Here is a 17,241-nt window from a genome sequence, read left to right as displayed (position 1 = left end):
ACCTAACCTAACCTAACCTAACCTAACCTAACCTAACCTAACCCCCGATTTGAACCACGACCCGAACTGTGGCCGCTCCTTTGGTGATGGGCCGCTGGCCACACGCCACCATCGACATTAGCCAAAAAACCAGTTGCTCATCTTCCACTCATACTTCGGTATGAACGGATTGACTGAAATAAAACTGATCCTGCTACAATAGAGACGGACCACTTGGCTACCAAAAATAAAAAAGGTTTCCACCACAACAAAACAGACGTGGCATTTCGCCCTAGAACACTCCCGTAACTCTACGTTCGTGGACGTCTGATTGAGACTATCACACCTGTCGATGTGACTGGGACATTGCTGCCCCACCGTTTATAGTCGGGTTAGACTCGGTTGCCAACTCCCAGCCCAGCTACCTGGAGAACCGATACCGTCCGCTACGACCGGCACCGCAAACTCACAGGACTGAACCTCGGACTATCTATGAACGTCAACCACAGCATGCATCTCAGAGATGGTAGCGACCCCCGGTTTTAGGAGGCACCCCTTTGACACACACCACAGCCTTCGCCCAACAAGTCATGGACTTACATTGGCATAATCGCCCCGTCACCCACCATTTAAGCGGTGTCTCCGAGATTCGAACCCGGCTCTACTGAATACCAATTCAGCGCACTAACCATTGTGCTAAGTGACATATCAACCAGCTAACATATTTGTGACCACTATGTTGAATCTTAGATACTCAGGGCCATAAATACACTTTTCTGCTGGAGAAAAACATTTATTGGACAACAACTGGGACTTGCCCACCTCTCTCCGGGATAATCTGGAGATTGGATCCACCGGGATTTGAACCCGGACGTTCTGAACACGAGTTCAGCGCTCTACCAACTGAGCTAAGTGACATATCGATCAACAAATCTTCGATTAATCACTATATTGGATTCTTTGCACTTGGTACAACCACTGCAAATTTTAAACGCTATATTGGACGACAAGATCCAACCCGTAGAAATAAACACTGCTGTGCATATACCGGCTACGCCGGAATAAATTCTATGGCCTCGAAAGCAAATAGAAAATAAAACACCGGCTACGCCGGAATAAACTCTATGGCCCCAGTAGCAAATAGAAATGATTTCTATTTTACATATAATCCTAAAACTGGCCCACCTAACCTGACAGGCGGTCTACACATTAAAAGCCGAGCTTAGGTAAAATATCACAACACACCGGCGTCGCCGGAATTAATTCTATGGCATCGGAAGCAAATAGAAACGATTATTACATATAATCTTTAAACTGGCCTACCTAACCTGACAGGCGGCCCAAACATTCAAAACAAGACTAAGGAAAAATATCACAAAACATCGGCGTCGCCGGAATTAAATCCTAAGGACTCGGAAACAATTAAAAACGATTAAAAATGTTACGACGACCCAACCACATCCTGAGACATGGCTAAAAATAGCAAATGTTAAAATAAACTCAAGAAAGCCGCCGAGCCTTGGCAAGATTCGAACACGGAGCGCCTGGACTCGGATCTGGAACTCTGCCAACTGAGCTAGATATCATGCCGGCTGAGGAAAAATTAAATTAACACTATATTGGACGACCAGACCAAAACCTACAATCAAACCTGTAGTAACGAATAAGGCAAAATTCTTCAAAATCGATCCTGGCAAAGCTTAGAAAGCGACCAGATCAAACCTACATTAACGAATCAGGCAAAAATTCTTCAAAATCGATTCTGGCAAAACTCAGAAAACGACCAGATCAAACCCACAGTAGCGAATCGGCAAAAAATTCCTCAAAATCGATTCTGGCAAAGCTTGGAAAACGACCAGATCAAACCTGCAGTAACGAATCAGGCAAAAATTCTTCAAAATCGATCCTAGCAAAGCTTGGAAAATATTTTCCAGCAACACAAAAAATACAAATACGGCATTTTTAATTATCCGACGGTCGACAATTGGCCACCGGCAGCAAACCAGTGGGGAAAGCGGAGAAAACTGAACTCCCTCGCGGACATTACGACCGCCCGGGATAGCCTTAGAGCCCGGGGGGATCAGGGAATGACGGGTTCGGCGAGAACGGTTACTCTTGCGCCCAGTGCTCGGCCCGCTTAACCGGACCTTTTTAGACCAGACGATTCAGCTTAAATGAAAAGCTCACAATTTTAAGCCGAAAATGTATCCAGGGGATACGCCGTAATTTCACGGCTTTTATTTATTTTATAAAAAACATAAGAAAACCTTTCAAAAAAATATAAAATATGGACGACATATCTTGGATTAGTGCAACTTCCACATGAATCCAATACGGAATGTTCTAGAAGATTCTAGAAAGTTCGGGAAGGTTCGAGAAAAATCCTCGAACGCCCGCGATTTATTAACTGACACTATTGTCTACCCAACCCACGGGGAATTCCTTACCCCCTGAACTTTAAACGCCACCGCTGCGAATCTGGGTATATAAACCCCCGACGTTTATCGTTCCTACATCATTCGACTACAAGAGAGCCAAGAACAAGCTCGTTCCGGAATAGTCTAAGTATCCTCCGCCTCTTTTGGTATACCAAACTTTTTTGTTTAATTTTTTTGTTAAAATGTATCCAAAACAGGTGTTTCTGCTCGCGTCGTGTCTGGCTCCCCATAGTCGGCACTTGGTTTGCGGAATTTCGCCACTCTACCCAACGCCACCGCTGCGAATCTGGGTATATAAACCCCCGACGTTTATCGTTCCTACATCATTCGACTACAAGAGAGCCAAGAACAAGCTCGTTCCGGAATAGTCTTCAAAAAAACTCCACTGTTTGGTATACGCTTTTTGTTTTTGATTTTCTTCATTTGTATCCAAATTAGTGCTCGTCTTGCGTCGTGTCTGGCCCCACCAAAAGTCGACACATGGTTTGCGGTTTTTCACTACTCCAACCAACCTAACCTAACCTAACCTAACCTAACCTAACCTAACCTAACCTAACCTAACCTAACCTAACCTAACCTAACCTAACCTAACCTAACCTAACTTGCCACTAGGTGGCGCTGATTTCAATACTTAGAAAATGGCACTTCTACTGCGCAGAACCATTTGAAACAAACATATTCTTGATCAGAATTTAACGCTGAACACGATGCGATCATAATGAAATTTAGTTCCAAAACTTGCCACTAGGTGGCGCTGATTTCAATACTTAGAAAATGGCACTTCTACTACTCAGAACCATTTGAAACAAACATATTCTTGATCAGAATTTAACGCTGAACACGATGCGATCATAATAAAATTTAGTTCCAAAACTTGCCACTAGGTGGCGCTGATTTCAATACTTAGAAAATGGCACTTCTACTGCGCAGAACCATTTGAAACAAACATATTCTTGATCAGAATTTAACGCTGAACACGATGCGATCATAATAAAATTTAGTTCCAAAACTTGCCACCAGGTGGCGCTGATGTCAATACTTAGAAAATGGCACTTCTACTGCTCAGAACCATTTGAAACAAACATATTCTTGATCAGAATTTAACGCTGAACACGATGCGATCATAATAAAATTTAGTTCCAAAACTTGCCACTAGGTGGCGCTGATTTCAATACTTAGAAAAAGGCTTCTACTGCTCAGAACCATTTGAAACAAACATATTCTTGATCAGAATTTAACGCTGAACACGATGCGATCATAATAAAATTTAGTTCCAAAACTTGCCACCAGGTGGCGCTGATGAAAAAGGCACTTCTACTGCTCAGAACCATTTGAAACAAACATATTCTTGATCAGAATTTAACGCTGAACACGATGCGATCATAATAAAATTTAGTTCCAAAACTTGCCACTAGGTGGCGCTGATTTCAATACTTAGAAAATGGCTTTTCTACTGCGCAGAACCATTTGAAACAAACATATTCTTGATCAGAATTTAACGCTGAACACGATGCGATCATAATAAAATTTAGTTCCAAAACTTGCCACCAGGTGGCGCCACCAGGTGGCACTTCTACTGCTTAGAACCATTTGAAACAAACATATTCTTGATCAGAATTTAACGCTGAACACGATGCGATCATAATAAAATTTAGTTCCAAAACTTGCCACTAGGTGGCGCTGATGTCAATACTTAGAAAATGGCACTTCTACTGCTCAGAACCATTTGAAAAAAACATATTCTTGATCAGAATTTAACGCTGAACACGATGCGATCATAATAAAATTTAGTTCCAAAACTTGCCACCAGGTGGCGCTGATTTCAATACTTAGAAAAAGGCACTTCTACTGCTCAGAACCATTTGAAACAAACATATTCTTGATCAGAATTTAACGCTGAACACGATGCGATCATAATAAAATTTAGTTCCAAAACTTGCCACTAGGTGGCGCTGATTTCAATACTTAGAAAATGGCACTTCTACTGCGCAGAACCATTTGAAACAAACAAATTCTTGATCAGAATTTAACGCTGAACACGATGCGATCATAATAAAATTTAGTTCCAAAACTTGCCACCAGGTGGCGCTGATGAAAAAGGCACTTCTACTGCTCAGAACCATTTGAAACAAACATATTCTTGATCAGAATTTAACGCTGAACACGATGCGATCATAATAAAATTTAGTTCCAAAACTTGCCACCAGGTGGCGCTGATGAAAAAGGCACTTCTACTGCTCAGAACCATTTGAAACAAACATATTCTTGATCAGAATTTAACGCTGAACACGATGCGATCATAATAAAATTTAGTTCCAAACATTGCCACCAGGTGGCGCTGATGAAAAAGGCACTTCTACTGCTCAGAACCATTTGAAACAAACATATTCTTGATCAGAATTTAACGCTGAACACGATGCGATCATAATAAAATTTAGTTCCAAAACTTGCCACTAGGTGGCGCTGATTTCAATACTTAGAAAATGGCACTTCTACTGCGCAGAACCATTTGAAACAAACAAATTCTTGATCAGAATTTAACGCTGAACACGATGCGATCATAATAAAATTTAGTTCCAAAACTTGCCACTAGGTGGCGCTGATTTCAATACTTAGAAAAAGGCACTTCTACTGCTCAGAACCATTTGAAACAAACATATTCTTGATCAGAATTTAACGCTGAACACGATGCGATCATAATGAAATTTAGTTCCAAAACTTGCCACTAGGTGGCGCTGATTTCAATACTTAGAAAATGGCACTTCTACTGCTCAGAACCATTTGAAACAAACAAATTCTTGATCAGAATTTAACGCTGAACACGATGCGATCATAATAAAATTTAGTTCCAAAACTTGCCACCAGGTGGCGCTGATTTCAATACTTAGAAAAAGGCACTTCTACTGCTCAGAACCATTTGAAACAAACAAATTCTTGATCAGAATTTAACGCTGAACACGATGCGATCATAATAAAATTTAGTTCCAAAACTTGCCACTAGGTGGCGCTGATTTCAATACTTAGAAAAAGGCACTTCTACTGCTCAGAACCATTTGAAACAAACATATTCTTGATCAGAATTTAACGCTGAACACGATGCGATCATAATAAAATTTAGTTCAAAACATTGCCACCAGGTGGCGCTGATGAAAAAGGCACTTCTACTGCTCAGAACCATTTGAAACAAACATATTCTTGATCAGAATTTAACGCTGAACACGATGCGATCATAATAAAATTTAGTTCCAAAACTTGCCACTAGGTGGCGCTGATTTCAATACTTAGAAAATGGCACTTCTACTGCGCAGAACCATTTGAAACAAACAAATTCTTGATCAGAATTTAACGCTGAACACGATGCGATCATAATAAAATTTAGTTCCAAAACTTGCCACTAGGTGGCGCTGATTTCAATACTTAGAAAAAGGCACTTCTACTGCTCAGAACCATTTGAAACAAACATATTCTTGATCAGAATTTAACGCTGAACACGATGCGATCATAATGAAATTTAGTTCCAAAACTTGCCACTAGGTGGCGCTGATTTCAATACTTAGAAAATGGCACTTCTACTGCTCAGAACCATTTGAAACAAACAAATTCTTGATCAGAATTTAACGCTGAACACGATGCGATCATAATAAAATTTAGTTCCAAAACTTGCCACCAGGTGGCGCTGATTTCAATACTTAGAAAAAGGCACTTCTACTGCTCAGAACCATTTGAAACAAACAAATTCTTGATCAGAATTTAACGCTGAACACGATGCGATCATAATAAAATTTAGTTCCAAAACTTGCCACTAGGTGGCGCTGATTTCAATACTTAGAAAAAGGCACTTCTACTGCTCAGAACCATTTGAAACAAACAAATTCTTGATCAGAATTTAACGCTGAACACGATGCGATCATAATAAAATTTAGTTCCAAAACTTGCCACCAGGTGGCGCTGATGAAAAAGGAACTTCTACTGCTCAGAACCATTTGAAACAAACATATTCTTGATCAGAATTTAACGCTGAACACGATGCGATCATAATAAAATTTAGTTCCAAAACTTGCCACCAGGTGGCGCTGATGAAAAAGGCACTTCTACTGCTCAGAACCATTTGAAACAAACATATTCTTGATCAGAATTTAACGCTGAACACGATGCGATCATAATAAAATTTAGTTCCAAAACTTGCCACTAGGTGGCGCTGATTTCAATACTTAGAAAATGGAACTTCTACTGCGCAGAACCATTTGAAACAAACACATTCTTGATCAGAATTTAACGCTGAACACGATGCGATCATAATAAAATTTAGTTCCAAAACTTGCCACCAGGTGGCGCTGATGAAAAAGGCACTTCTACTGCTCAGAACCATTTGAAACAAACATATTCTTGATCAGAATTTAACGCTGAACACGATGCGATCATAATAAAATTTAGTTCCAAAACTTGCCACGAGGTGGCGCTGATTTCAATACTTAGAAAAAGGCACTTCTACTGCTCAGAACCATTTGAAACAAACATATTCTTGATCAGAATTTAACGCTGAACACGATGCGATCATAATAAAATTTAGTTCCAAAACTTGCCACCAGGTGGCGCTGATGAAAAAGGCACTTCTACTGCTCAGAACCATTTGAAACAAACATATTCTTGATCAGAATTTAACGCTGAACACGATGCGATCATAATAAAATTTAGTTCCAAAACTTGCCACCAGGTGGCGCTGATTTCAATACTTAGAAAAAGGCACTTCTACTGCTCAGAACCATTTGAAACAAACATATTCTTGATCAGAATTTAACGCTGAACACGATGCGATCATAATAAAATTTAGTTCCAAAACTTGCCACCAGGTGGCGCTGATTTCAATACTTAGAAAAAGGCACTTCTACTGCTCAGAACCATTTGAAACAAACATATTCTTGATCAGAATTTAACGCTGAACACGATGCGATCATAATAAAATTTAGTTCCAAACATTGCCACCAGGTGGCGCTGATGAAAAAGGCACTTCTACTGCTCAGAACCATTTGAAACAAACATATTCTTGATCAGAATTTAACGCTGAACACGATGCGATCATAATAAAATTTAGTTCCAAAACTTGCCACTAGGTGGCGCTGATTTCAATACTTAGAAAATGGCACTTCTACTGCGCAGAACCATTTGAAACAAACAAATTCTTGATCAGAATTTAACGCTGAACACGATGCGATCATAATAAAATTTAGTTCCAAAACTTGCCACTAGGTGGCGCTGATTTCAATACTTAGAAAAAGGCACTTCTACTGCTCAGAACCATTTGAAACAAACATATTCTTGATCAGAATTTAACGCTGAACACGATGCGATCATAATGAAATTTAGTTCCAAAACTTGCCACTAGGTGGCGCTGATTTCAATACTTAGAAAATGGCACTTCTACTGCTCAGAACCATTTGAAACAAACAAATTCTTGATCAGAATTTAACGCTGAACACGATGCGATCATAATAAAATTTAGTTCCAAAACTTGCCACTAGGTGGCGCTGATTTCAATACTTAGAAAAAGGCACTTCTACTGCTCAAAACCATTTGAAACAAACATATTCTTGATCAGAATTTAACGCTGAACACGATGCGATCATAATAAAATTTAGTTCCAAAACTTGCCACCAGGTGGCGCTGATGTCAATACTTAGAAAATGGCACTTCTACTGCTCAGAACCATTTGAAACATACATATTCTTGATCAGAATTTAACGCTGAACACGATGCGATCATAATAAAATTTAGTTCCAAAACTTGCCACCAGGTGGCGCTGATGAAAAAGGCACTTCTACTGCTCAGAACCATTTGAAACAAACATATTCTTGATCAGAATTTAACGCTGAACACGATGCGATCATAATAAATTTTAGTTCCAAAACTTGCCACCAGGTGGCGCTGATTTCAATACTTAGAAAATGGCACTTCTACTGCTCAGAACCATTTGAAACAAACATATTCTTGATCAGAATTTAACGCTGAACACGATGCGATCATAATAAAATTTAGTTCCAAAACTTGCCACCAGGTGGCGCTGATTTCAATACTTAGAAAAAGGCACTTCTACTGCTCAGAACCATTTGAAACAAACAAATTCTTGATCAGAATTTAACGCTGAACACGATGCGATCATAATAAAATTTAGTTCCAAAACTTGCCACTAGGTGGCGCTGATTTCAATACTTAGAAAAAGGCACTTCTACTGCTCAGAACCATTTGAAACAAACAAATTCTTGATCAGAATTTAACGCTGAACACGATGCGATCATAATAAAATTTAGTTCCAAAACTTGCCACCAGGTGGCGCTGATGAAAAAGGAACTTCTACTGCTCAGAACCATTTGAAACAAACATATTCTTGATCAGAATTTAACGCTGAACACGATGCGATCATAATAAAATTTAGTTCCAAAACTTGCCACCAGGTGGCGCTGATGAAAAAGGCACTTCTACTGCTCAGAACCATTTGAAACAAACATATTCCTGATCAGAATTTAACGCTGAACACGATGCGATCATAATAAAATTTAGTTCCAAAACTTGCCACGAGGTGGCGCTGATTTCAATACTTAGAAAAAGGCACTTCTACTGCTCAGAACCATTTGAAACAAACATATTCTTGATCAGAATTTAACGCTGAACACGATGCGATCATAATAAAATTTAGTTCCAAAACTTGCCACCAGGTGGCGCTGATGAAAAAGGCACTTCTACTGCTCAGAACCATTTGAAACAAACATATTCTTGATCAGAATTTAACGCTGAACACGATGCGATCATAATAAAATTTAGTTCCAAAACTTGCCACTAGGTGGCGCTGATTTCAATACTTAGAAAATGGCACTTCTACTGCGCAGAACCATTTGAAACAAACATATTCTTGATCAGAATTTAACGCTGAACACGATGCGATCATAATAAAATTTAGTTCCAAAACTTGCCACCAGGTGGCGCTGATGAAAAAGGCACTTCTACTGCTCAGAACCATTTGAAACAAACATATTCCTGATCAGAATTTAACGCTGAACACGATGCGATCATAATAAAATTTAGTTCCAAAACTTGCCACGAGGTGGCGCTGATTTCAATACTTAGAAAAAGGCACTTCTACTGCTCAGAACCATTTGAAACAAACATATTCTTGATCAGAATTTAACGCTGAACACGATGCGATCATAATAAAATTTAGTTCCAAAACTTGCCACCAGGTGGCGCTGATGAAAAAGGCACTTCTACTGCTCAGAACCATTTGAAACAAACATATTCTTGATCAGAATTTAACGCTGAACACGATGCGATCATAATAAAATTTAGTTCCAAAACTTGCCACCAGGTGGCGCTGATTTCAATACTTAGAAAAAGGCACTTCTACTGCTCAGAACCATTTGAAACAAACATATTCTTGATCAGAATTTAACGCTGAACACGATGCGATCATAATAAAATTTAGTTCCAAAACTTGCCACCAGGTGGCGCTGATTTCAATACTTAGAAAAAGGCACTTCTACTGCTCAGAACCATTTGAAACAAACATATTCTTGATCAGAATTTAACGCTGAACACGATGCGATCATAATAAAATTTAGTTCCAAAACTTGCCACCAGGTGGCGCTGATTTCAATACTTAGAAAAAGGCACTTCTACTGCTCAGAACCATTTGAAACAAACAAATTCTTGATCAGAATTTAACGCTGAACACGATGCGATCATAATGAAATTTAGTTCCAAAACTTGCCACTAGGTGGCGCTGATTTCAATACTTAGAAAATGGCACTTCTACTGCTCAGAACCATTTGAAACAAACATATTCTTGATCAGAATTTAACGCTGAACACGATGCGATCATAATAAAATTTAGTTCCAAAACTTGCCACTAGGTGGCGCTGATTTCAATACTTAGAAAAAGGCACTTCTACTGCTCAGAACCATTTGAAACAAACATATTCTTGATCAGAATTTAACGCTGAACACGATGCGATCATAATAAAATTTAGTTCCAAAACTTGCCACTAGGTGGCGCTGATTTCAATACTTAGAAAAAGGCACTTCTACTGCTCAGAACCATTTGAAACAAACATATTCTTGATCAGAATTTAACGCTGAACACGATGCGATCATAATAAAATTTAGTTCTAAAACTTGCCACCAGGTGGCGCTGATGAAAAAGGCACTTCTACTGCTCAGAACCATTTGAAACAAACATATTCTTGATCAGAATTTAACGCTGAACACGATGCGATCATAATAAAATTTAGTTCCAAAACTTGCCACCAGGTGGCGCTGATTTCAATACTTAGAAAAAGGCACTTCTACTGCTCAGAACCATTTGAAACAAACATATTCTTGATCAGAATTTAACGCTGAACACGATGCGATCATAATAAAATTTAGTTCCAAAACTTGCCACCAGGTGGCGCTGATTTCAATACTTAGAAAATGGCACTTCTAATGTTCAGAACCATTTGAAACAAACATATTCTTGATCAGAATTTAACGCTGAACACGATGCGATCATAATAAAATTTAGTTCCCAAACTTGCCACCATAGGTGGCGCTGATTTCAATACTTAGAAAAAGGCACTTTTACTGCTCAGAACCATTTGAAACAAACATTTTCTTGATCAGAATTTAACGCTGAACACGATGCGATCATAATAAAATTTAGTTCCAAAACTTGCCACCAGGTGGCGCTGATTTCAATACTTAGAAAATGGCACTTCTACTGCTCAGAACCATTTGAAACAAACATATTCTTGATCAGAATTTAACGCTGAACACGATGCGATCATAATAAAATTTAGTTCCAAAACTTGCCACCAGGTGGCGCTGATTTCAATACTTAGAAAATGGCACTTCTACTGCTCAGAACCATTTGAAACAAACATATTCTTGATCAGAATTTAACGCTGAACACGATGCGATCATAATGAAATTTAGTTCCAAAACTTGCCACTAGGTGGCGCTGATTTCAATACTTAGAAAATGGCACTTCTACTGCTCAGAACCATTTGAAACAAACATATTCTTGATCAGAATTTAACGCTGAACACGATGCGATCATAATGAAATTTAGTTCCAAAACTTGCCACTAGGTGGCGCTGATTTCAATACTTAGAAAATGGCACTTCTACTACTCAGAACCATTTGAAACAAACATATTCTTGATCAGAATTTAACGCTGAACACGATGCGATCATAATAAAATTTAGTTCCAAAACTTGCCACTAGGTGGCGCTGATGTCAATACTTAGAAAATGGCACTTCTACTGCTCAGAACCATTTGAAACAAACATTTTCTTGATCAGAATTTAACGCTGAACACGATGCGATCATAATGAAATTTAGTTCCAAAACTTGCCACTAGGTGGCGCTGATTTCAATACTTAGAAAATGGCACTTCTACTGCTCAGAACCATTTGAAACAAACTTATTCTTGATCAGAATTTAACGCTGAACACGATGCGATCATAATGAAATTTAGTTCCAAAACTTGCCACTAGGTAGCGCTGATTTCAATACTTAGAAAATGGCACTTCTACTACTCAGAACCATTTGAAACAAACATATTCTTGATCAGAATTTAACGCTGAACACGATGCGATCATAATAAAATTTAGTTCCAAAACTTGCCACCAGGTGGCGCTGATTTCAATACTTAGAAAATGGCACTTCTACTGCTCAGAACCATTTGAAACAAACATATTCTTGATCAGAATTTAACGCTGAACACGATGCGATCATAATAAAATTTAGTTCCCAAACTTGCCACCATAGGTGGCGCTGATTTCAATACTTAGAAAAAGGCACTTTTACTGCTCAGAACCATTTGAAACAAACATTTTCTTGATCAGAATTTAACGCTGAACACGATGCGATCATAATAAAATTTAGTTCCAAAACTTGCCACCAGGTGGCGCTGATTTCAATACTTAGAAAATGGCACTTCTACTGCTCAGAACCATTTGAAACAAACATATTCTTGATCAGAATTTAACGCTGAACACGATGCGATCATAATAAAATTTAGTTCCAAAACTTGCCACCAGGTGGCGCTGATTTCAATACTTAGAAAATGGCACTTCTACTGCTCAGAACCATTTGAAACAAACATATTCTTGATCAGAATTTAACGCTGAACACGATGCGATCATAATGAAATTTAGTTCCAAAACTTGCCACTAGGTGGCGCTGATTTCAATACTTAGAAAATGGCACTTCTACTGCTCAGAACCATTTGAAACAAACATATTCTTGATCAGAATTTAACGCTGAACACGATGCGATCATAATGAAATTTAGTTCCAAAACTTGCCACTAGGTGGCGCTGATTTCAATACTTAGAAAATGGCACTTCTACTACTCAGAACCATTTGAAACAAACATATTCTTGATCAGAATTTAACGCTGAACACGATGCGATCATAATAAAATTTAGTTCCAAAACTTGCCACTAGGTGGCGCTGATGTCAATACTTAGAAAATGGCACTTCTACTGCTCAGAACCATTTGAAACAAACATTTTCTTGATCAGAATTTAACGCTGAACACGATGCGATCATAATGAAATTTAGTTCCAAAACTTGCCACTAGGTGGCGCTGATTTCAATACTTAGAAAATGGCACTTCTACTGCTCAGAACCATTTGAAACAAACATATTCTTGATCAGAATTTAACGCTGAACACGATGCGATCATAATGAAATTTAGTTCCAAAACTTGCCACTAGGTAGCGCTGATTTCAATACTTAGAAAATGGCACTTCTACTACTCAGAACCATTTGAAACAAACATATTCTTGATCAGAATTTAACGCTGAACACGATGCGATCATAATAAAATTTAGTTCCAAAACTTGCCACCAGGTGGCGCTGATTTCAATACTTAGAAAATGGCACTTCTACTGCTCAGAACCATTTGAAACAAACATATTCTTGATCAGAATTTAACGCTGAACACGATGCGATCATAATAAAATTTAGTTCCAAAACTTGCCACCAGGTGGCGCTGATTTCAATACTTAGAAAAAGGCACTTCTACTGCTCAGAACCATTTGAAACAAACAAATTCTTGATCAGAATTTAACGCTGAACACGATGCGATCATAATAAAATTTAGTTCCAAAACTTGCCACTAGGTGGCGCTGATTTCAATACTTAGAAAATGGCACTTCTACTACTCAGAACCATTTGAAACAAACATATTCTTGATCAGAATTTAACGCTGAACACGATGCGATCATAATAAAATTTAGTTCCAAAACTTGCCACCAGGTGGCGCTGATGTCAATACTTAGAAAATGGCACTTCTACTGCTCAGAACCATTTGAAACAAACATATTCTTGATCAGAATTTAACGCTGAACACGATGCGATCATAATGAAATTTAGTTCCAAAACTTGCCACTAGGTGGCGCTGATTTCAATACTTAGAAAATGGCACTTCTACTACTCAGAACCATTTGAAACAAACATATTCTTGATCAGAATTTAACGCTGAACACGATGCGATCATAATAAAATTTAGTTCCAAAACTTGCCACCAGGTGGCGCTGATGAAAAAGGCACTTCTACTGCTCAGAACCATTTGAAACAAACATATTCTTGATCAGAATTTAACGCTGAACACGATGCGATCATAATAAAATTTAGTTCCAAAACTTGCCACCAGGTGGCGCTGATTTCAATACTTAGAAAATGGCACTTCTACTACTCAGAACCATTTGAAACAAACATATTCTTGATCAGAATTTAACGCTGAACACGATGCGATCATAATAAAATTTAGTTCCAAAACTTGCCACCAGGTGGCGCTGATGTCAATACTTAGAAAATGGCACTTCTACTGCTCAGAACCATTTGAAACAAACATATTCTTGATCAGAATTTAACGCTGAACACGATGCGATCATAATGAAATTTAGTTCCAAAACTTGCCACTAGGTGGCGCTGATTTCAATACTTAGAAAATGGCACTTCTACTACTCAGAACCATTTGAAACAAACATATTCTTGATCAGAATTTAACGCTGAACACGATGCGATCATAATAAAATTTAGTTCCAAAACTTGCCACCAGGTGGCGCTGATGAAAAAGGCACTTCTACTGCTCAGAACCATTTGAAACAAACATATTCTTGATCAGAATTTAACGCTGAACACGATGCGATCATAATAAAATTTAGTTCCAAAACTTGCCACCAGGTGGCGCTGATTTCAATACTTAGAAAAAGGCACTTCTACTGCTCAGAACCATTTGAAACAAACATATTCTTGATCAGAATTTAACGCTGAACACGATGCGATCATAATAAAATTTAGTTCCCAAACTTGCCACCATAGGTGGCGCTGATTTCAATACTTAGAAAAAGGCACTTTTACTGCTCAGAACCATTTGAAACAAACATTTTCTTGATCAGAATTTAACGCTGAACACGATGCGATCATAATAAAATTTAGTTCCAAAACTTGCCACCAGGTGGCGCTGATTTCAATACTTAGAAAATGGCACTTCTACTGCTCAGAACCATTTGAAACAAACATATTCTTGATCAGAATTTAACGCTGAACACGATGCGATCATAATAAAATTTAGTTCCAAAACTTGCCACCAGGTGGCGCTGATTTCAATACTTAGAAAATGGCACTTCTACTGCTCAGAACCATTTGAAACAAACATATTCTTGATCAGAATTTAACGCTGAACACGATGCGATCATAATGAAATTTAGTTCCAAAACTTGCCACTAGGTGGCGCTGATTTCAATACTTAGAAAATGGCACTTCTACTGCTCAGAACCATTTGAAACAAACATATTCTTAATCAGAATTTAACGCTGAACACGATGCGATCATAATAAAATTTAGTTCCAAAACTTGCCACTAGGTGGCGCTGATTTCAATACTTAGAAAAAGGCACTTTTACTGCTCAGAACCATTTGAAACTAAAATTTTCTTGATCAGAATTTAACGCTGAACACGATGCGATCATAATAAAATTTAGTTCCAAAACTTGCCACCAGGTGGCGCTGATTTCAATACTTAGAAAAAGGCACTTCTACTGCTCAGAACCATTTGAAACAAACATATTCTTGATCAGAATTTAACGCTGAACACGATGCGATCATAATAAAATTTAGTTCCAAAACTTGCCACCAGGTGGCGCTGATGAAAAAGGCACTTCTACTGCTCAGAACCATTTGAAACAAACATATTCTTGATCAGAATTTAACGCTGAACACGATGCGATCATAATAAAATTTAGTTCCAAAACTTGCCACCAGGTGGCGCTGATTTCAATACTTAGAAAAAGGCACTTCTACTGCTCAGAACCATTTGAAACAAACATATTCTTGATCAGAATTTAACGCTGAACACGATGCGATCATAATAAAATTTAGTTCCAAAACTTGCCACCAGGTGGCGCTGATTTCAATACTTAGAAAATGGCACTTCTAATGTTCAGAACCATTTGAAACAAACATATTCTTGATCAGAATTTAACGCTGAACACGATGCGATCATAATAAAATTTAGTTCCAAAACTTGCCACCAGGTGGCGCTGATTTCAATACTTAGAAAATGGCACTTCTAATGTTCAGAACCATTTGAAACAAACATATTCTTGATCAGAATTTAACGCTGAACACGATGCGATCATAATAAAATTTAGTTCCCAAACTTGCCACCATAGGTGGCGCTGATTTCAATACTTAGAAAAAGGCACTTTTACTGCTCAGAACCATTTGAAACAAACATTTTCTTGATCAGAATTTAACGCTGAACACGATGCGATCATAATAAAATTTAGTTCCAAAACTTGCCACCAGGTGGCGCTGATGTCAATACTTAGAAAATGGCACTTCTACTGCTCAGAACCATTTGAAACAAACATATTCTTGATCAGAATTTAACGCTGAACACGATGCGATCATAATAAAATTTAGTTCCCAAACTTGCCACCATAGGTGGCGCTGATTTCAATACTTAGAAAAAGGCACTTTTACTGCTCAGAACCATTTGAAACAAACATTTTCTTGATCAGAATTTAACGCTGAACACGATGCGATCATAATGAAATTTAGTTCCAAAACTTGCCACCAGGTGGCGCTGATTTCAATACTTAGAAAAAGGCACTTCTACTGCTCAGAACCATTTGAAACAAACATATTCTTGATCAGAATTTAACGCTGAACACGATGCGATCATAATAAAATTTAGTTCCAAAACTTGCCACTAGGTGGCGCTGATTTCAATACTTAGAAAAAGGCACTTCTACTGCTCAGAACCATTTGAAACAAACATATTCTTGATCAGAATTTAACGCTGAACACGATGCGATCATAATAAAATTTAGTTCCAAAACTTGCCACTAGGTGGCGCTGATTTCAATACTTAGAAAATGGCACTTCTAATGTTCAGAACCATTTGAAACAAACATATTCTTGATCAGAATTTAACGCTGAACACGATGCGATCATAATAAAATTTAGTTCCCAAACTTGCCACCATAGGTGGCGCTGATTTCAATACTTAGAAAAAGGCACTTTTACTGCTCAGAACCATTTGAAACAAACATTTTCTTGATCAGAATTTAACGCTGAACACGATGCGATCATAATAAAATTTAGTTCCAAAACTTGCCACCAGGTGGCGCTGATTTCAATACTTAGAAAATGGCACTTCTACTGCTCAGAACCATTTGAAACAAACATATTCTTGATCAGAATTTAACGCTGAACACGATGCGATCATAATGAAATTTAGTTCCAAAACTTGCCACTAGGTGGCGCTGATTTCAATAC

The sequence above is a fragment of the Daphnia pulicaria genome, chromosome 3 (genome assembly GCF_021234035.1).
Source record: "Daphnia pulicaria isolate SC F1-1A chromosome 3, SC_F0-13Bv2, whole genome shotgun sequence".
Lineage (NCBI taxonomy): Eukaryota > Metazoa > Arthropoda > Branchiopoda > Diplostraca > Daphniidae > Daphnia > Daphnia pulicaria.
The sequence above is the reverse complement of the archived record's forward strand: the minus strand, read 5'-3'. Positions refer to the sequence as shown.